Genomic DNA, 21,875 nt, shown 5'->3' on the forward strand with positions numbered 1-21,875 from the left:
TGATTTCTGAGCACTTTTTCGACTCTGTGGATTGTAAAACATACCCAGTCACACATCTATGCATAAGCCAGGCTTAATGCAACTAAACTTGTTTGATCTTACAGAACGCACTTACAATCATAAAACGTGCCTTCGGGACAAGATCAAAATGTAGTATCTGTTCTTCAGATGCTGCACTTCATTTTCTTGTTCTCTTTCGGTGGAGGAGAAATCCCTCACGACTGAGACAATTTTTATTTTTGTACCTTTTCTCCACGTTAAAAAACGACCCTGGTGTCTAACTCTGTCCCGTGGGGAGGCATAGTAAATAGGTACAATCATAAAACGTGGTAAACTTCATCTTTTAAAAATCATTGTTTCAATTCGGACACGAGAGGGAGGGAGAGAGAGAAAATATAATCCATTATCTACTTGCCTTCCCACGTAGGTTGGAATGTGACACAAGGTCACGTTGATTTTTTTTTTTGTTGTTGTTGTTTTTTTGTTTTTTAGCCACAGCCGTCACATGGGTGTTCACTACCAGAAGGATCACGTCCTCTCAAGACCAACTGGACAACTGTGTAGGGGTCAGTAGGGAAGAGGAAGAAAAACAAAACAGAGCAAGAAGGGTAACAGAACAGTTGAATGGTGGTGGTGGTGGGGGGGGGAGAAAAATAAAAAGAGAACTTGGGAATCTTTACCCCCAACCTTTCCTCTGGATTGACAGACAAGCAGCGATTGGGGCAGACGCGTGGGTTAAAAGCATTTTTGACCTCCACACCCACGTGTACACATTATTGACAACCACAGTTCCGATTTGTCTCCCCACAAGAACAGAATTAGATAAAAGATCGGTTTTTAATGCGAGAAAAACCCAGCTAACTATGAAAGGGCAATCTGGATTAAAGACGAAAAAAATAATAATAACTTGCTTCAGGTTTTAAGATGAGGATTGAAAATTCATGTTATTGGGATTATTCGACTACTGTTCTTATCTTGAATCTTATTCCCGCAACGTTTCAGTTGATGTAGCCTCCGACCTTCTTCAGGTGTATCTTGTCGAACTCCGTAATCTTTCTGGCGAACATTGGAACCTGCACGAAATTTCTAACAGAACGCTTTATTTAATCTACGATGATATGATTCAGTTGTTTTGTGAGTCATGGGTAGATTTTATCCACTACGTCACGGGTTCGTGGTAAAACCCAGTTGTAAGTGACACTTTTCTGGAGGTTGAAGGCTAAATTTTCAGTGCGGTTGACACTCAAAATATAAATTAATTACTTAACGGTTTGTTTTACTATACACATAGATTCGAAAAAGTTGTCAAAAACAAATATATAACAAATAAATATTATCAAAAGCAAGATAAGTTACTTTTCTACCTAATTGGATAAGTTTTTAGTGTTTTTATTTGATGTAAAACGTTTATTCGGTTCGAAAAACGAGTAATGTTGAACGCTGTCAGAAAAAAAAAATGATGACTGCGATGTCATTGAAGACTTGATAATCACTTAAAAACAACAAATAAAACAAAATGGTGTTAGAAACCCACCCAATAAATGTCACTAATATTTTCTTTAATAAATAATTTTCTACCTTAATCGAGTTTCGTAATTTTTTGATATAATCATCTTAAAAATATGAGGAATACGTAGATAGGATTGTTTTGATGTGAAATTCAGTTTTACGATTTCCGAAATTTCGTCCCAGTAGTGGAGAAGCGAAGCGCCGACTTTTCAGTATTTTCTTTAATTTTAAATAAGTGCCAATCTGAATAAGCTCAAAAATATTCCCAAATTCGGCAAGATACATTTAAAGAAAGTCGAAGTTTACACCAACCGAAACGTTATGAAAATAATACTCAAGATGAGAATAGTAGTTCGAAGAATAATACATACTAGCAGGACCTGTGGATATTCCATAGGGGACTCATTCATATGTAATATACTGATGTTGGCATTCTGTAGATATTCAGCGTAAATAGAGAAGCTCTAATATTATTGTAGCTCTTTTGTTAAAACTGCAAAAGTATTTATCGAAGCTAGCATGGACGTCCGCGTCATAAAGTATGCTTAAATATGATATTTTAATTCTTGCAGATTTCGTATATATTATTATAGAGTTAATGTTCTATCGATTTTTATATATCATAACGTTGCGATTTCCAAAAAAATATATATCCATATGACTTGGGTGCATCAGCTTTAATTGAAAGCGAAACAAAAACTTATGAATATAACTTGTGTGTCATCAGTTATAATCGAAACCGAAACTTGTGAAGAATTCTTGGTAAAATTATTTATTACAAGAGAGAGAAGTCTATAACAAACGACTCTTATGCAAGCATGACACAGAAAATAACGCACACGCTATCGCATTAATATATAGACTAGTGAGACCTACGGAAATTCCACAGGGGACTGATTCATATGTAATATATTGATGTTGGCATTCTGTAGATATTCAGTGTAAAATAGAGACGCTCTGATATTATTGTAGCTCTTTTGTTAAAACTGCAAAAGTATTTATCCAAGCTAGCAGGGACGCCCGACGTAGCCAGCTCGTAAAATACGCTTAAATATATTTTAATTCTTGCAGATTTCGTATATATTATTATAGAGTTAATGTTCTATCGATTTTTATATGTTATAAAGTTGCGATTTCAAAAATAAAAAAAAATATATCTATATGACTTTGGTTCATCAGCTTGAATCGAAACCGAATCATAAACTTATATATATATATATATATATATATATATATATATATATATATATTATATATATATATATATATATTCATATATATAAAACTTTAGTTCCTTCAGCTATAATCGAAACAGAAACCAAAACTTATGAAGAATTCTTGATAAAATTATTTACAAAAAAATAGATCACTAAGGTGCCATCAGCTGAAACCGAAACCAAGATTTATGAAGAATCCTTGATAAAATCGTTTTTAAAAATAGATTATTGGAGTGACATTAGCTGTAATCGAAACCGAAATTTATGAGTAATTCTTGGTAAAATTATTTATAAAAAAAAAAAAAAAAATAGATGACTTGTGCCATCAGCTATAATCGAAACCGAAACCAAAACTTATGAAGAATTTTTGGTAAAATTATTTAATACAGGAAATGAAAGTACATAATTAAACGACCCGGATGTAAGCGTGACACAGAAAATAAAACACACGCTATCGTATTAAGATATAGATAATACGAACTTGATTCAATGTACAAATTTTATCCTTCGGTGACTGGGGACTGAAAAAATGTAATACAGCATCAAAACAGGTACCACTTTGCTCATAGCCAAAACGTACGTTAGGCTGATGCAAAAAAAAAAAAAAAAAAAAAAAAAAAAAAACTCCATCGTACAGTAGGAAACAACTTATTGTGTATGCGTTTCTCGCCTCTACTTGACCCACTGACCCACACATTATTTTTCCTTTATTATTAATCAATTATTTACTGAAATAAAAAATATGTAATAACGGGATATATATATATATATATATATATATATATATATATTATTTTTTTTCACCGTTAAATTGACGACTATTATAGATTTTCGGGCATGCTGAGTTTTCTAGATATCATTATTAATATTGTTATGATACAATGTAATTCCTTATGTTTCCACTTGCGATCATGTTTTTTTCCAACTGAACAAGTACTAATGCGCATGCGTGTTACAAAACACCCCCTTCTTCCTCATAAGAATAATTACGGTCACTAACATTAAACAATACATTAGAAAAAAAGTGCTAGTGCACTTATTGATTCGCGCTATTTTTTTTAAATAGTATTTTCAAGTTTAATTAAAGTTTTATGATATCTTTTTATTAAATTGTAAAGTTAAAGTACAGAATAGGCGCAAAAGACCCTGACCGGCTTTCTAATAATAACATAGCACGGATCAATAAGTGCACTAGTACCAAAACATCTACTTGTCTGCGCCGAATTTGAATTTGATATTCGGTTTCAGCAGACCCGAAAACTTATTCAAGTCGTCTTTCTAAAAGTGAGTGATAGTTGCAGTTAAAGTAAAAAAAATTTCAAAAAAAAAAAAAAAAAAAAAACAAACTTATTGTTAAAATGCTTATTTGGATCAAACCCTCATGATTGTCAACATTGATTGATTCGGTAATGGATTACAACATCTAAAAGACGACTACAGAAACTGAAACTCGGGATCCTGAAACGGAAAACGAAAGATAACCGATATATTTGTATTGCACACTTGGTTATCTCCAAGATCAGTGCTCGGAAAAAAATAGACTACCGGAAGTGGATACGGTCGATTATAGACACGAATAATGCAACCATATATTAATTTCAAAAATTACTTTAGTTTTACTTTTAACATGTATTGTGTTATCACGACAAAAAAAAAAAAAAAACACTTGACAAAAAGAAAGTGTTCAATTTTTACATTTCTATAGTCTTTTTGAAATGTCATAAAATATTTTGGTGCTAGTGCAGAGAGTGATCCGCGCTATTTTTTAAATCGTATTTCCAAGTTTAATTAAAGTTTTATGATATGTTTTTTTTTATTCAATTGTAAGGTTGAAGTATAGAATAGATACAAAATATCCCCTCCCCATGTTAAGAATGGCTTTTTAAATAATAGTAATTCACTTTTATAATAATAATATTAATAATAATAACAAAAAATTATTAAATTGGTCGACGTACACAATTCGGACCCCCAGTGTCAAATAGGTACTCGACTCGGCTACAAAAAGATTTTTTTTTTATTGTTTCGTGATAGCAGAAAAAGTGTGGATTAAAACTGAAATAATTTAATATAATTTTATAATAATTTAATAACAATTTTATATCATTTTTATTATAAAATAAGCGAAAAAATATTTAATACATTATTTCAAAAAGACTTTATAGAACTGAACATTTACCTTTTGTTTTATTATTTGAGAACACAAGAAGTATTAAAACTAGAGTAATTTTTTAAAATAAATATAGGGTTGCGTTTTTCGTGTCATGCTTCCGTTCCGTAATCAATCGTATCCACTTCCGGTAGCTTGATTTTTCCGAAACACTGATCTTGGGGATAACCGTACACCTTTTTTTTTGTGTGTAAATTGTTTTTTTTATTTTATTTTTTTTTTTTTGTCTTGAGTCACGCGGAAACTTTAGATTTTTCTTTTTGTAGGAAATTGCATTTTACACTTAATATATATTTCTTACGATTATAAGAAAAAAAGGTATTATTATACAAACACCGTGACAGCGTTAGGGTTAGGATTAGGGTTAGGGTTAATTCGCTGTCACGGTGTTTGTATAGTTTTACCGAAAAAAAAAATAGATATAGTATTAAAGTAACATTCCGAATTGTAATAAATATGCAAGTGAATTTTTACTTTCAGACCCTACAACCAGCGATGTATCTAACTTAAAATATACTATTAAACACACACACACACATATATATATATATATATATTAGTTTGCAATACGTTTTGAATGAATTCAATTATTTACGAAAGTGCTTCTACCTAAATGCGAGTTAGGAATAATTTTCCCTTTAACCAACTTGGTACCCCCCCACATGGGGAGCGGCATACATATTGTTTTTAAAATATAATTATCCACTGACACGTGTTTCGTCGTCATCTACGACACATCAGAGTGGCTGAATCTAGCGAGATTCGAAATCGGGACCCTGCGGTAATGAGCCTAATTTTATATATATATATATATATATATATATATATATACATACACGCATACACACACAAAATAGCACGGTACCTTTTCTGCATAAGCATAAAAACGTATAAATGTGAATTAAATGCATCTGGTTTTTTGGAATGAAACGAAACACCGCCGTTGAAAGGTGATTCCTTAAAGTTTGTAGATCAAGTGACGAAAGATACAACTACCCACGCCGAAAAGAGGAAAATAAATAAATAAATAACCGACCGCGTTAAATGCAACAATTTTATAAACAAAATGCCCACGTGACTGGAAATAAAAGCAATTACCTAATAAATAAATAAAACAAACAAACAAAAGAACAATTTACTCGAATAAATGAAATGCAATATTATAGGTATACCAGTAAAACTATATAAAATGCAACGTAAATAACTCCGTAAATGTCTTTTTTCCCCCTTCATTTCAAGAGCCAGGGTGCAATTTTTTGTGTCGCTTATAATGGAGTCAATGATAGCAGCCATGGGGGTCGATCTGTATACGCATCAAACATGCGGCATCGTTTAAAAGGCGCACGCCGCGTGTATGTGAAGACAAAAAAAAAAAAAAAAAAAAAAAAAGACTCCCGGGCCAATCCAAATAAGTAAAGCTAGGTAGGTATAATGTTGGTCCTAGTTGTGGTAAGATCAATAATTTCGTCATCATCTTCCTTCTTCTCTGCTATCTTTATATCCTCCTGTATTGTATAGTGGTTGATTGTATACGTACTTCCTTCCTTTGTACCAACTAGATTGGCGGGGCGGGTTCTCCTTTTTTTTTTCTTCTCTTCTTTCTTCTTTCCATCGTCTGCCTTTATTATCATTAAAATCCTTAAAAAATATATATTACTATTTAAAAAATACATATATATTTAGGGGAGGGGGGACAAAAGAAACAAAAATCTCACATCTTTCTTGTTTTTTCATTCTTCTTTCATTTCAGTTCTGGAACTTTAAATAAATAAATAAAAACCAAAGAAAGCCGTGTGTACCATCGGTGAAAGAATAAACAGAGACAGAAAGGGAGGTAAATGCGTAGTAAAACCACTAGTTAGACTAACCACCCTATCCGGGGAAGAGGAGAGGTCAGGGCACTAGGGAAAAAAAAACAAAAAAAAACACAGAGGTGGGGGAGGGGAGGTGAGAAGAGGTATAGAAATGGATGAGGGCGACTCTACCAACACCCACACCTCTATACTTCCCTTCCCCACCCTCATCCTCCGTGTCGCTTCCCCCTCCATCCCCTCCCACATCTATCTTTCCACTTTACCACTCCACCATCGACGTCAATAGCAGGAAAGCAGCCATACCATCAGCAACCATCGCGTTATAATTATCCAGAGGCTAACTTAGACTGTGAATGTAGGTCACCGCTTACTGGCCAGTACATAAGGGCTAGGGAAGGGGAGAGAAGGGCAGAGGGAGGACGCGAGCAGAGGGTAAAGGGAGGCTATATATATTCGTACAAAATGTATGTTCGACAAATGTGCTCGATAGATATAGAAACGCTTCTGCTTAGTTCACTCGTCAGGCTAACTACGAAATTTAAAATTCTATCATTTTATAACTATATATATATATATATATATATATATATATATATATATATATATATATATATATATATATATATATATATATATTATTTATTTATTTATTCAGGCATAATATACTTGCCTACAATGACATGACAATGTTTCGATCTGTAATCATTAATAAGTTAGATCTCGTCAGGCGAAAAAAAAAAAGCCTATCTTTTCATTTAGGCATTCATATTTAAAGAAAAATATTCATTATGAATACCTAAATGAAAAAAAAAAAAAACTTTTTCGCCTGACCAGATCTTAGTTATTAAATACTAGACACAGCCATCCCAGCGTAACAAAGCTTGTTACATGTCAGTATAAATAAATATTATATAGATAGCTCTATTTACTATTGAGCATTACTTCATAAATCCGGAGGCAATTCTCTGAACTGTTATACTACGAATACATTCTTAATCTGGACTGATTATATATATATATATATATATATATATATATATATATATATATATATATATATATATATATATATATATATATAGAGAGAGAGAGAGAGAGAGAGAGAGAGAGAGAGTATTGACTGAAGAGAGCTTGATATAAGTATCTAAAACGGTCCTAATTGTTGGGTTTGAAACCGACGGTACAATGACGTGTCTCATCTAAAAACTTTCTGTAAACAAAATATAAAATATATAAATACGCTTGTATTTTCGGATTTTCCTTATAATTGATCATTCTGCTAGATTTCTTTTTACAAAAGAAACCAAAAAAACTAATTATATATATATATATATATATATATATATATATATATATATATATATATATATATACATCGTTAGTTATTCTAAAACCATATGTATTACCCATAGTATTTTATTCATATTCTTATGTAGTACGCCTTACACGCCTTTCGTTGAATAGCAAAAGTTCCAATAACTCATAAGAGACAAATTTGTGTTCCTCTGAAAAAAAAAAAAAAAAAAAAAAAATAGAATTGCTTTTTTCTTTTTTGTTGTTGGAGCAAAAAAAGATATGGTGAATGAAAAATGTTGATAAAAAGAAATTGAAACTTTTTAAAGTTCGCAACACCATAACAAAACACAAACTACTGATCATATAGCATAGCGGCACCTTAAAAAGATTTGTTACAAGAATAAAACAAGTTCTTATGATAGGTCGTTGTTTTTTTGCTTTGTTTTTTTATCTATCTATATATCTATAAAAGTGAACGTGTGTGTGTGTGTGTGTATGTGTGTACATTTTCAGACGCAATAACTCTGTCAATTTTAAGTCTACAGACTCGAAATTTGATCTCCGGGGTACTGAGATTTGGGAAAATCTGTATGATCGGTTTTCGACCAGAAATTTGACTGTTAAAGGATCAAAGTTCAACGATTTGACCATTGAAAACGCTACCAAACTCCTCCGCCAATATTGGGTCTAAACACTTGAAATTTTAGATATAGGTTCCTTGGACATGGATCTAACTTAATAACTTGATTTGATCCCAAAACAATAAATGTTAAGGGGTCATAATAGGGGTCAAAGTTAAAAAAATTGACCGCTTTTTTTTTTTCGCTCAACATACACCCCCGAACACCCGGGCAACGCCGGGCTGAAATGCTAGTATACATATTTTTTCTGGTGATTTTATTACATTTAAATGTTTTTCTTCTTCAGTATTTGCCTGCTTTCCGGCTGACTATCATATGGTCGTTTTCGAGCTCAACATAAACAATTCTTGATGAGCCATTCCCCTTTAAGTAATCCAATTTACCAAATTTTCACTAACAATTACTACGACATTGTCCCATTGACCACTGTACACATATTAACTCTTATCCTCGAATGGCCTCTGGCCTTGATAAGTGGCGACTCCTTTGTAAAAAAAAAAAAAAAAGAAAGAAATTTCCTTGAGTAGCGTTTTTATGCTTTGATAATCGGCGACGCTCGGCGCAAACCGGCGGTTGACGTCATGTTCCGAGCAAACCCGAGCGGCAAGTTAGTTACGTCTGGTTCAAATTCTGCACAAATACCGGTATTATTGCATGTTCATTCACTTGACTTCTATAAGACGTTATTTCATAGCGTCATATTTGATTTATCAGATTTCAGTCACACTTCTAAAGGTTTTGTATTTTAGGTTCAAAATTAAAAGCAAGAACTTATTGACAAACAATACAGAATGTTTTTTTTTTTAAGGAATTTTCGGCCGCTACTTGCGACCCTTTTCAGTGTAGTGAAAATATGTGTACGGTGCACAAAAAATTTCTGGCTGCATATATGTATATAGGTTTTGGTTTCAGTCGTCCTAGTCTATTGCTAAAACATATATGTACATGTAATCAGAAATGTTTGTATGCTAAATAAATATACTGCTCAACCCTACCAGCAATTGAGCACCATTATTAATAATTCAGTAGCACTCACAAAATTGTTTATCCAAACTCTTTTCACAAAATACCTTAAATATTACACAATAATAAGTGCGATGATTGTCTACGATTAAATCTCTAAAAAAAAAAAAAAATTACCATAACCAAATTTTGCAAGATTAAGGTCATGCAAGTGGGACTTCATTGGCTGCAATATGAGCCACCTAGTGACTCACCCAAGATGACTAGAACAAACGTTATTAATAAAAATGCGACGGTAATGTTTTCCATGACCTTGACTTTTAAGCTAGACATCCCAAAATTAAATTGGTTCTAAGTTAGACCTTAACAGATATTTTGATCAAATTTAGTAACGAATGGTCAAGGAATATAAACGCCAGTCTGTACAAAAACAAATGGCGACAAATTCGATCGTTTAGTGGAGATAACAAAAATAAGGAACGGTATGGAGGAATATAGAAAAGAAAAGTTCCAAAATGGAACATTTTTTTTTTTATTAGAATTCCGTGATTGTCAGGACTTTCAAAGTAGTGGCAAGTGCTCTGCAGGAAGTTTGATATTTATGCAGAATAAGGACTGTGCTATCGTCGGAATTTTCCGAGCACTTTATCATAACACCGGAAGTTGCCAAAACACTGAGTGAATGAGATCACAGCAGCCAACGTCAAGTAAAAAAAAAAAAAGAAAAAGAAAGAAAACCCCCATTTTTTTTTTTTTTTTTGCTATCATTAGTTTCTTATATATAAAAAAACACAAAAACAAAACTAAATATCTCCATTTGAACAAAAAAAATCATATGAAAAAATTTTAAAAATCGTTTGCTATTTGTTCTTACAATGGGTGTTTTTTTTTATCTTTATTTTAATTTTCTTAAAGTTTCGTAAAATTGTCCAATAATTATCGTATTTTCTTCAGAACAACAAAACAAGTATTGTTTTCATTCGTCAATCTTTGTAATGACAGAAATAATATATTTTTCATTGAAAAAAATTGGACAGCGTTTACGTGTAAAAAAAAAACAAAAAAACTTTTGTTTGATATTTTTTTTTATGTTTTACGTAAACTGCCCAGAAAATTCCGGCAAGAGTACAGTTCTTATTCTGCATAAATACCAGAACTTGATAAATCCCAGATCGATATTAGAATGTGCAATCATCGTTTAAATTAATTGTTTCTCCATCACACACAGTTATCGATATCCTTCCAGGTAGAGCTTTATGACAAAAAGCAATATATCTACTAAAAGTGCGCAGATAAGCCAAATTTAGATGCTTCTTTACAATGGTGATCTTTTAAACCAACGCATTTCAGGTGAAAACATTATCGCGTACTTACATATCATGACGAAATTAATATAAATTCAAAAAAATTATGAAAAATGATCCAGTAGAAAAACAAATAGAAAATAAGAATAGAATTTACACAGTTTTATTGTATGTTTTAATGTATGTTTTAATGTGTAAGAGCTGTGTCACCAATTCAGTATAACGAACTGACTTGTCTCCCTTGACTTAAATTTAGGGTGCCCCATTTTTTTTTTTTTCTTAAAGAATATAATTGTGGATGATTTTTTTGTTAACAATACTTGATTATTTTTCGTAATTTTTGGAATTTATACTAATTTCGCCATAAGTACGTGAGAATATTTTCACCTGAAATGCGTTGGTTTAAAACATCACCAAGGTAAACAAGATCCCAAATTTATTACTTCATAAATTCATAGGGACCCACTCGTTGTTACATATTCACTAACAGTCTGATGATGTCAGTGTGCTTGCATCTCGCGTGTCTTAGATGATGTAAAGAAGGTCTGTTGCCGTAAATCAGTGCGTCTCAACCTTTTTGCGCAGAACATTCCACTGGCTCATGAAACTCCTAAGCAATAATTTGTCTTATGCAAAAACAGCATTTAAAAATAAAATGAAATGAAAATACTCTTATAGCTTTTAGTGCGATTCCTTTGGCGTTGACAAGAATATATAAAACAAACCTAATAAAATTTAGTATATTTAAACTATAAATTAAAAAAATATATTATTATTCAATTTTTTTTTCATCCCAAACAAGGCATAGTGCCACTTTGAAGTAGGGGCTACTATTGGGGACATAAGTTGCAGGGATATCATAAAGGAAGATGCATACAATAACAGATTTTTCCAAATTGAATTTAACATTGTTTATTTGTTCCTGGTTCTAATTTAGAAATTGCAGAACCCTAAAGTTCTGCAGAAACCTTGTTGAAAAGTATTGGCTTAAATAAAGGGCGAATAAGAAAAGGAATATAATTATAATATTTCGGACAATAATCTGCTCTTTATCGAAATCTGTTAAACTTAATAATAGAAAAATAAAATAAAACGCATTTCAGATACCTGTACGAATAATCTATGAATTTATAAATAGAAGTCTATTTATTGTTGGAAACAGAAGCAAACAATGAAGAGTGTTTTTATAAGCGTAAAACATCCAGCGTGTTTCAGGAGTCCATCACACAGCAGTCCTTTCAAGATGTCTATGTCAACATTTTCATTGCGACTGCTTTTGTTTTCTTTCTAGTCACACAGGTGTAATTTTTGTCAAACGGACGGTTGTTAGTAAAATCTCAACGTATTAGGTCAATTTATAAAATATGACCATCCATCCATCCAGTGCGGCCATAGCTGAGATTGTAGTGTAATTCAAATCTTGTCGGTAGCTGAATACTTGATACTTCGCCAGTGGTATCAACCTGGTATTTTTTTTATCGTGGCGCCATCACTATATGGAGTGCCTACCACGGCTTGAGAGTCCCATCTACCCTCAAGAGAAGGATAGACCGCGTCAGTTTCTCAACCTGGTATTTTACCTCATGATACATACAGCGCCTCACCTTCCCAAATGGTCACCCATCTGGTACTGGCCAGGCTCAATGTTGCTTAACTTCGGTGATCTGGCAAGAACCAGTGTGTCAATGTGATTGTGCTGTATATGCCTATAAAATATGACAAGCACCTATATTTTGGTTGCACACTCGTGCACAAGCGAGACCTTTTCTTGAAGGGCGAAATTGCATGTGCAATGGTGGTTCCTAAATCTAGGGGCAATTAGGTTCAGTTGCAGAATATTCATATTACGGGCATCAAGTGCAGGAACTTTGTAGCTGGGTGTCAAATCATGTTTATTAAGAGTGCCAGATGACTCAGAGATCTTCCTACAAATGCAGTATCTGTGTTTTACAACAAAACTCTCAACTATGACTTCTGTTTGCTTCTGTTCTCATAAATGACTAACCAAACTAGTCTTGGTAGAGAGAAGTGGTTACTCCTCACAAAAGCATTCACAGGATAGATATTTTCCGCATTTGGGAATGCCTATAGATCCTCGCCCCACCTTTTCAGTGCGTTTTTTTTTTCCATCTGATATTTAATACGGTTGGATTCAAATTGTTTTGTAGACCGGTTTCTTTGATGCTAGTTTCAACCATTTCTCAACTAGAATGGCAGTAAATCTCAAGAATTAATGTTTGCAAGACTGTGAAATCGGTAGCTCTAATGCTGAAATTTTAAAAAGGTATGGCTTCACTCTAAAAAAATCATCATTATCATCATATTCAGTCTAACATCTGTTTTCTATGTTGGCATGTGTTGGACGGCTTTTATAAATTGATTTCTAAACTAACCTATCTCTGGCCAGGTCTTTATCCTTCTTTCTCTCAAATACACCCTTATCACTTCCATCCATATTTTTCTTCGCCCATCCTTGTCAACTGACCCTGCTATCTTGATTACATCAAACTCAAAAGCTCTCATTCATTTTTCCAATGTGATGATACAACCAAAGTCTCCTCTTCTGCACACATATCCCTATACTCTCCAGATTTAATCTTCCTCTGAAGTCATCAGATCTAAGCTAAAAGTCTTAAAGGACTTGCATTACTCATCCAATTAATAATTCTCATGCCATTTTTCTCCATGCAACACATGTCCCCCAACCTTTACTGGCCAGATTTCACTTCCATACATCACATTGCATACACATGCCTGATAGACTCTTCTTTTGGTCGATAGCGATGACGCTCTGCCTCTTAGTAATGGCAAACGTTCTCTGAAGTTACTCTCCATCTACTTCTAACTTTTGCAAACACACCAACATCAGTTCATCCCTGTGCTCCAATGGTTTTACCTTCGTAACAGAACTCTTAGACAGTCTCACCATCCAAACATACTTCCTCCATATTTAAATTCTCATCTGCCTTACACTTCCTGCACATAAACTGCCTATCTCTCAATATATCAGTAATTCAACAGAACTTCTTGTGTACCCAATGCTTTCATTAGCAATGATTTATATATCTTCTATAAAATAAAAGGCAAATTGTGTGTGCGCATGTGTGTTTGTATGTCTATCAAAAAGTTTTGACACATGCGACGGTCGTGACGAGATCAGTATCGCATTAAAGCTCAACATCTTGGACGACAAATATCGGCTTGAATACATTAATTTAGTAATTCATAAAAAATAAAACTTTACTCCAGTAATTCATAAAAACTAAACCTTTACTCTAGTAATTCATAAAAACTAAAACTTTACTCCAGTAATTCATAAAACTAAAACTTTACTCCAGTAATTCATAAAAATAAAACTTTACTCCAGTAATTCACAAAACTAAAACTTTACTCCAGTAATTCATAAAAACTAAAACTTTACTCCAGTAATTCATAAAAACTAAAACTTTACTCCAGTAATTCATAAAAACTAAAACTTTACTCCAGTAATTCATAAAAACTAAAACTTTACTCTAGTAATTCATAAAAACTAAAACTTTACTCCAGTAATTCATAAAAACTAAAACTTTACTCCAGTAATTCATAAAAACTAAAACTTTACTCCAGTAATTCATAAAAACTAAAACTTTACTCCAGTAATTCATAAAAACTAAAAATTTACTCCAGTAATTCATAAAAACTAAAACTTTACTCCAGTAATTCATAAAAACTAAAACTTTATTCCAGTAATTCATAAAAACTAAAACTTTATTCCAGTAATTCATAAAAAATAAAACTTTACTCCAGCAATTCATAAAAACTAAAACTTTACTCCAGTAATTCATAAAAAATAAAACTTTACTCCAGTAATTCACAAAACTAACACTTTACTCCAGTAATTCATAAAAACTAAAACTTTACTCCAGTAATTCATAAAAACTAAAACTTTACTCCAGTAATTCATAAAAATAAAACTTTACTCCAGTAATTCATAAAAATAAAACTTTACACCAGTAATTCATAAAAATAAAACTTTACTCCAGTAATTCATAAAAATAAAACTTTACTCCAGTAATTCATAAAAAATAAAACTTTACTCCAGTAATTCATAAAAATAAAACTTTACTCCAGTAATTCATAAAAAATAAAACTTTACTCCAGTAATTCATAAAAATAAAACTTTACTCCAGTAATTCATAAAAATAAAACTTTACACCAGTAATTCATAAAAATAAAACTTTACTCCAGTAATTCATAAAAATAAAACTTTACACCAGTAATTCATAAAAAATAAAACTTTTCTCCAATAATTCATAAAAAATAAAACTTTACTCCAGTAATTCATAAAAATAAAACTTTACTCCTGTAATTCATAAAAATAAAACTTTACTCCAGTAATTCATAAAAAATAAAACTTTACTCCAGTAATTCATAAAAATAAAACTTTTCTCCAGTAATTCATAAAAACTAAAACTTTACTCCAGTAATTCATAAAAAATAAAACTTTACTCCAGTAATTCATAAAAATAAAACTTTACTCCAGTAATTCATAAAAATAAAACTTCACTTCAGTAAAATCTTTTTCCTTTTTTACAAAACTTTTTTATCACCGTTACTTTCGGCACCACTTAAAAAGTCTCTCGCTGCCACCTGTCCATTTTAGCTTGGCAGTTGTTTCTTTTTCTTCCGACCGCACTGCTGGCCTATTCTCATCTTCGCTTTTCATGTCCGTCTCCTTTGACGAAGACTTTTCTTCTCTCCCGAGCATGTGGTGCATTTTTCTCTCCTTTTTATACATTTACTTCTCAGGCATTTTCTCCTTATTTGCATATGTGTGTTTTTCTGCTGCTGCTAATCTTTTGCAAGCCAGTCATCCTTTGCTGCTGCTGATACTTTCTCACACGCTATAAGATTTTAAGAGAAGTTTTTTTTTATACAAAGTCATAAAAAAAAAGTCACTGACAGAAATAGAAACGAGTAGGCGATTAGTTTTTTTTAACATCCGTTTAGCAACAAAATCCGACCTCTTCACTGTAGGGATGCTGAAAAGTTTTATCCTTTAAAATCTTTCCTTGAACTGCTAGGCTTCCCTCTCTGCTCTCTGACATTCAGAAGTTTAAATCTGATACATAAAAAGCTATGTCTGGCTGTCTCCATATTTTCAAACTCTATCTCCTCCGAAACTACAAGTCACAGAGTGGTGCTAGGGACTCAAATGATTGGATTTTTTACGGACCATTCTTTTTTTGGTCTTTAGCTGATTGAAACAGCTTTTAAGGGGTCAAAAATGTAAAAATCGTTATACATTTTGTACATTCATCTCAGTCTATTTTTAATCAGTTCATATGTGTGTGTCACGTTTGCACAGTGGTAACGTCACCAGCTTTGAATGCTACAATGTTGCTTTTGATTCTAACTGATTGCACCCAAATACTTTTTTTTAACTTTTGAAATCATGACTATAATAATATATATGAAATCTGGACAAATTAAAATATCATATTTAATCGTATTTTATGGCTAGGAAAAGCCCCCCCTCCTCGCTAGTGTAATGTAAACCGACATCTCATTCATCTTTTTACTTGATCACATGATGCCTGTTGATAAGGAATAAGTTTTCTAGGTAGAAATAGTTTTCCATTTGTACATATTCATGTATAGATCTCAATTTATAAACAAAAATCATGTACGTTTATATATTGTGTATATTTAGGCAGCATTCTTTCATTTATGCAAACATTGGTAAACAAAATAGAATTTTCCTGTTTAATTATATCCTATTGAAAGTTTCAAAATTTTTCAATTTCAAAATCAAAAAGATCAATCTATGTTTTATAAGTATCAGGAACACTTTCGATTCTTTGTTGACTCATTTTCAAGCAACGAAAACAAAAAAAAATCAATCAACAAAGAACACTATATTTTACATCATCAAAGTAAAAAAAAACTAATTGGTGTTACTTCCAGTCTTACAATTTCCATTCTAAGAGAGCGACAGAATTAGTGCCCTGGAATAAACATTTAAATTATTTTTACTAGTTTCGTATTTGATCTTATGTATTGTGAGTTGCTGGATTTTATATAGATAGGTTAAGGATTTACGTCCAAGTAGCAAGTTCCTTGTCTGGAGTAAAGAGTAAAAAAAAAGTACATTTTCAAATTTAAACATGAAACGTGCACGTAACTATAGTTGGTGGGAGAACTGTGGATTCATACCTTCCTGACGCGCATGTACAGTGGACACACATTTGATAAGATTTAAATTCAGATGATGGATTCCATCGTCCACATTATTATCCGTTTATGTTCTACGACCAACAAAATTTAACAGGGCTGTCTGAGTTCATCAGTGATAAACAGGTCAAACGGTTCAAAATGCTGACCTTATATAACACCTTTGCATCTCAAATATTACACTATCAAATTTACGACAGAAAGGTCAAAGTCCAACAAAGATTAAATTATGAGCATGGCCATCCCTATAACAAGCCAAGAGACGTAACATTTGAAGTTTCTGTTTGAAAGTAACTGTTGCGATATTGCTTATATGTTGGAGGGTATGATTAAACAAAGTTGGAATGTTCTACTTATAGACACTAGCGATAGGAATTGACCAATCTAATGGAACCACATTCTGCTAGCAACCAATCAGAAACCAGAATTGCTCCATAAAAGTATTGAATTTTTCAGCATTCATCCACAATTTTTTCACGCCCAACACAAGGAATTTGCTCTCCGTCTGCAGACTTTTACAATCCGACACTTGTACAGCGGGAAACCCTATTCTTCATCTTCATCTTTTACAATTCAAATCGTCTCTGATTGACGACTGCCATTTTGTTTGGAACAAGATTTTTTTTCTGAAACCAAAAATGGCTTTCGATCTTTATTGCTGCAAACAATTCACTGTAATTACTCTTAGAAAATTTAATTCTGAAGTCATTCTAACCGTAGCCATGATTAAATACAAATTTTCTATAAAATAAATTAAAAAAAAAAAATTACTTGCTATAAAAGTGCTCCACTGGTCTCCAGTTATGGAGCGATGGACAGAAAGGCTTTCTATTCTGAAGGAGGACATTGACCTCACGGGATCAAACCTTCTATGGGAAATAAGGAAACGAGAATCATTGTGTACGAATTTCATTAATTTTTTACCATTAACTGATGAAGGACTCATTGATTCAGTTCAAATCACATATGGACATGATTCTTGGCCATCACCTTCAACAGGCCAAGAGATATAACATTTGGTGTTTCTGAAATTTGTTTGTTCAAAGTTACCTTGCTGTATTTTGTCCCAGATGAGATGTTCTAGGAAAGAAACCTTGTTGATGGAAGTTCCATTTGGGTTTTTATACACAAAGATAAAGGAAATTTCTTTGCTGTGGTTGTAGCTCCAGCCAGGTCTTTATATATCCCTCTTTCTTTCAAGTCCATTTTTATCACTTCTTCCCTTGTTTTTTTGTTTTTTTATATTTCCTTATGAACTGGACCTGCTACATCTACTAACATAAAACGTGCATTATTTTTTTTTTCGAAATAACCTCCCCATCCAAGTTTCCACATATCTTCCTATATTATTTAGATTTACTCTTTCTCAGAGGTCATCAGAACTTAAGACTCAAATTACATATCCATTGTATCATCCTTATATTATTTTCCCCATGTAACGCATACCCTCAACCCTTACTGGCCATGTCTAACTCCCATACATCATCACACTGCATACACATATCACGTATTGAAGCTGTGTACATATGTGTGCACGCGCACACACATATACATAACAGCGGGTAGCCAAAACGCACTGAACAATTAGGGGTGAAGCTGTCAAAACTGATGTCGCCAGTGGTAAAAGGTTAAGTATTTGACCTTCACAGCTGCTGCACGCACATGGGGCAAATAAAGAAAATAATATTTTTATAAAAAACAAAGTTTGTGTTACAAGTAGTTTTTGGCTTACAAAAAAAAAAAAAAAAAAAAAAAAATCGACCAGCATGCATGCAACTACACCACACACATACCTGATAGACTCTTACCTTGTTTTTAATGGTAACACTATGTTCTTAGTAATGGCAGAAGTTTGTTGAATTAACTTCAACTCTTGCAATCACACTAGCACCTGCTCCATTGTGCTTAAGTGGTATCGCCAAGGTAACAAAACTTGACAACCCCAATAGCTTCACCATCCAAATATACTAATATCTATGATATTAAAATATCAAAACGCGGATTCCATGAACAAAGCTTCTTTCTTAGACCTGCACGCCTGTGGAACTCTGTTCCGTCTGCCTGCTTCCCTCCGAACTACAATTTGGATGTCTTCAAGTCCAATGTTAACAAATTCCTAATGAACCGCCCCCTTAAGTAAACACTTCAGCAAATCTCCTCACTAACTTAATGTACTTGCAATAACCCTTATCCTTGAGTGGCTTCCGGGCCTTGATAAGTGGTAATCACTGTGTAAAAAAAAAAAAAAAAAAAATGTTTTAAAGCATATTCTAAATTTCAGTCACTGATCGAATATACTTTAGAGTTACCATTTTGATTTGGTGAAATGCATGACCATCCCTCAAACAGGCAGAGATGTAACACTTTGGCAAATCTTACAATCACTCAGCGGATATCTTTTTAGCTGCAAACATGTATGGACGTGATCTTTGATTATCCCTTCAACAGTCAGCAAAGATATTTTTAGCTGCCAACACTTCACTGTCTTTGCTCCTAGAAAATTTCATTTTGAAACGATTCTAATCATAGTAATGATTAAATACAAATTTTCTTATAAAGGGAAAAAAAAAAATTCCACGTTGAAACAAAAATCATTTATTAAAGTATGCAACTGCGTTTGTTTATTCAAAATTACTTCATTTATTTTTCAATAATTGTCAAATTTATCAATTTGTTGGATACCTAGAGTCATATATATGTATGTACTAGCAGAGATACCCGAGATTCGTGCGGTACTTTGCTGTACGCTCAGGTACCCATTTCATAGACACACTTGCATTAAGTGGATGCTGTAAAAGCAACTATTGCCTAAGGTATTTAAAAAAATTTTTTTAACTACCTCATGATTGAAAATCCGATTTTGAAATTTAAATTTTGGCCAATGTTAGGGACCACTATCATGCCCAACTTCATCAAGATTGGTTGAGTGGATGGGGTGGAGGAGGGTGATCCGATTCAAATTCACAATGACATTGGCTGGAGCCATAGTGGCGAACCCCCAACTTGATATGCACCATCCCTAGATGAGGGAGTTTATGAAGAGCCGCACAAAACATGACCGTAATTGTTTCCCTTGACCTTGAAAAATGGTGTGAACCATCCCTAGGTGGAGGGGGGGGGATCACCATTATACCAGGTTTGGTCAGGATCAATTCAGTGGTGTAAGCTGGAGAGTGTATATACATAGGCTATGACCTTGACTTTTGACCTTAACTTGAAAAATGGTGTGCACCATCCCTAGGTGGGGGACCATCATTATGCCAGGTTTGGTCATGATTGGTTCAATAGTGTGGGCTGTAGGAGAGTGGTACACACAGACACGCACAAACGATACTACTTATATATATATATATATATATATATATATATACACACACACACTCACAAACACACACATATACACACATAAACATACACATGTGTGTCTTGTCTATGTACACGTTGGTATTTCTTACATGTATCAATATATATTATATGATGTTCGTATATCTTCTAGTTGTGAATATAACAATGTCTTTAATATGTAATGAATGTGTGCATACAAAGTATAGAAATATTCATTGTGTCCTGCATGTATATAAAATGTTTTTTGTGTGTGTGGGCGCTTCTCCACAAATATGTTACACATCAACTTTTATAGACAGCTTTTCTTATAATCAAATGGATAACATCTATTTCTGCTGGTCTCAAACCAAATCGCATGTTTGTTTACACCCCAAAAGAACGCCATAACTAGTTATATGTTACATGGCCTTTGTTCATCTTATGGATTCCCTTTTCAGACTTTGGCACGCTGAGTCTCCATCTACATTTTCAAAGAGACTGTGACATATAAGAGGACATGCATGGTGGCCTCTAGAAGTTGTTGGAACCGTACAAGTGCATTGCAGTTGGAGGAGATTACTTCGAAGGAGACTAAAGTTTCATGTGTGTACTATCAATAAAAATACCCATACGAAAAAAATCTGTAAACATATTGAAGGCACCTTGTATATCAAATCATCTTAAACATTCACATCAACTCTAGTAAAAGACAACAATTGCAAGATCGCCTGGCCTTTATAGTGATAACCATACACATGAGCAAAGTACCCAACGACGATGCACGTGGATGTCAGCTGTAATATCTTGAAGACAACCAGTGTGAAAAAAAGGTAAAGATTATGCGATATCAAAAGAAGCTATGTGGCATCTGAGAAACTTGGAAGTTAATTGAACTCCAAATTGCATTTTCTAGGGGGTCAACCTGACCTTGTGATTTTCATACCAAGTCGAAAATACGTCCTTGACAATCAGTCTGACAGAGCTGGAGGCCACTTAGGTTCGGTGACCTTTTTCCTGTCAGGTTGTACGGTCCTGTACAGTTCTAAGAGGTTCACCTACCCAGGATTTGCTCCTCTCCCTAAAAAGTTCATTGTTGATCACCTGCGGCATATCTAATACCAATGTGGTTGCTCAGGCAATTTTTGTAGGTCAGAGTGCTCTTCCTTTTGGGTGCTGGTTTTTCAAGCCTCATCTTCCAACCTTACGTCATGTTTTCTTGTGGTATAAGACATTGTGCCACATTTTTCCACAGTAGGAGGCATTGCTACTGATACACAGTTATGAGGCATTATCACATTGACACACCGATTCTTGTTAGATCAGCAATGTTAAGCAATGTTGAGTCAGTATCATGTGGGTGAACATTTGAGAATACCAACTGCTGTATGTAGGAGAACATCAGCAACTCCCTGCGAAGAACTGCA

The 21,875-nt window shown here is 33.2% G+C and overlaps 1 protein-coding gene across 3 annotated transcripts in view; it reads right to left on the reverse strand.

The window, feature by feature from the left end:
• LOC145249507 (uncharacterized) overlaps positions 1–21,875 on the reverse strand; it is a 451,591-nt gene that overhangs the window by 79,121 nt on the left and 350,595 nt on the right. Inside the window, exon 1 of one of the 3 annotated variants that reach the window (XM_080111124.1) lies at positions 6,612–6,766. The exons of the other annotated variants lie outside the window; for them this stretch is intronic. The gene's annotated coding sequence lies outside the window, so the exon portion shown is untranslated. Of the gene's footprint in view, positions 1–6,611; positions 6,767–21,875 lie in introns of those variants that run through there. 3 annotated transcript variants of the gene reach the window in all.

The sequence above is a fragment of the Euprymna scolopes genome, chromosome 28 (assembly GCF_053919585.1).
Source record: "Euprymna scolopes isolate OS-2025 chromosome 28, ASM5391958v1, whole genome shotgun sequence".
Lineage (NCBI taxonomy): Eukaryota > Metazoa > Mollusca > Cephalopoda > Sepiida > Sepiolidae > Euprymna > Euprymna scolopes.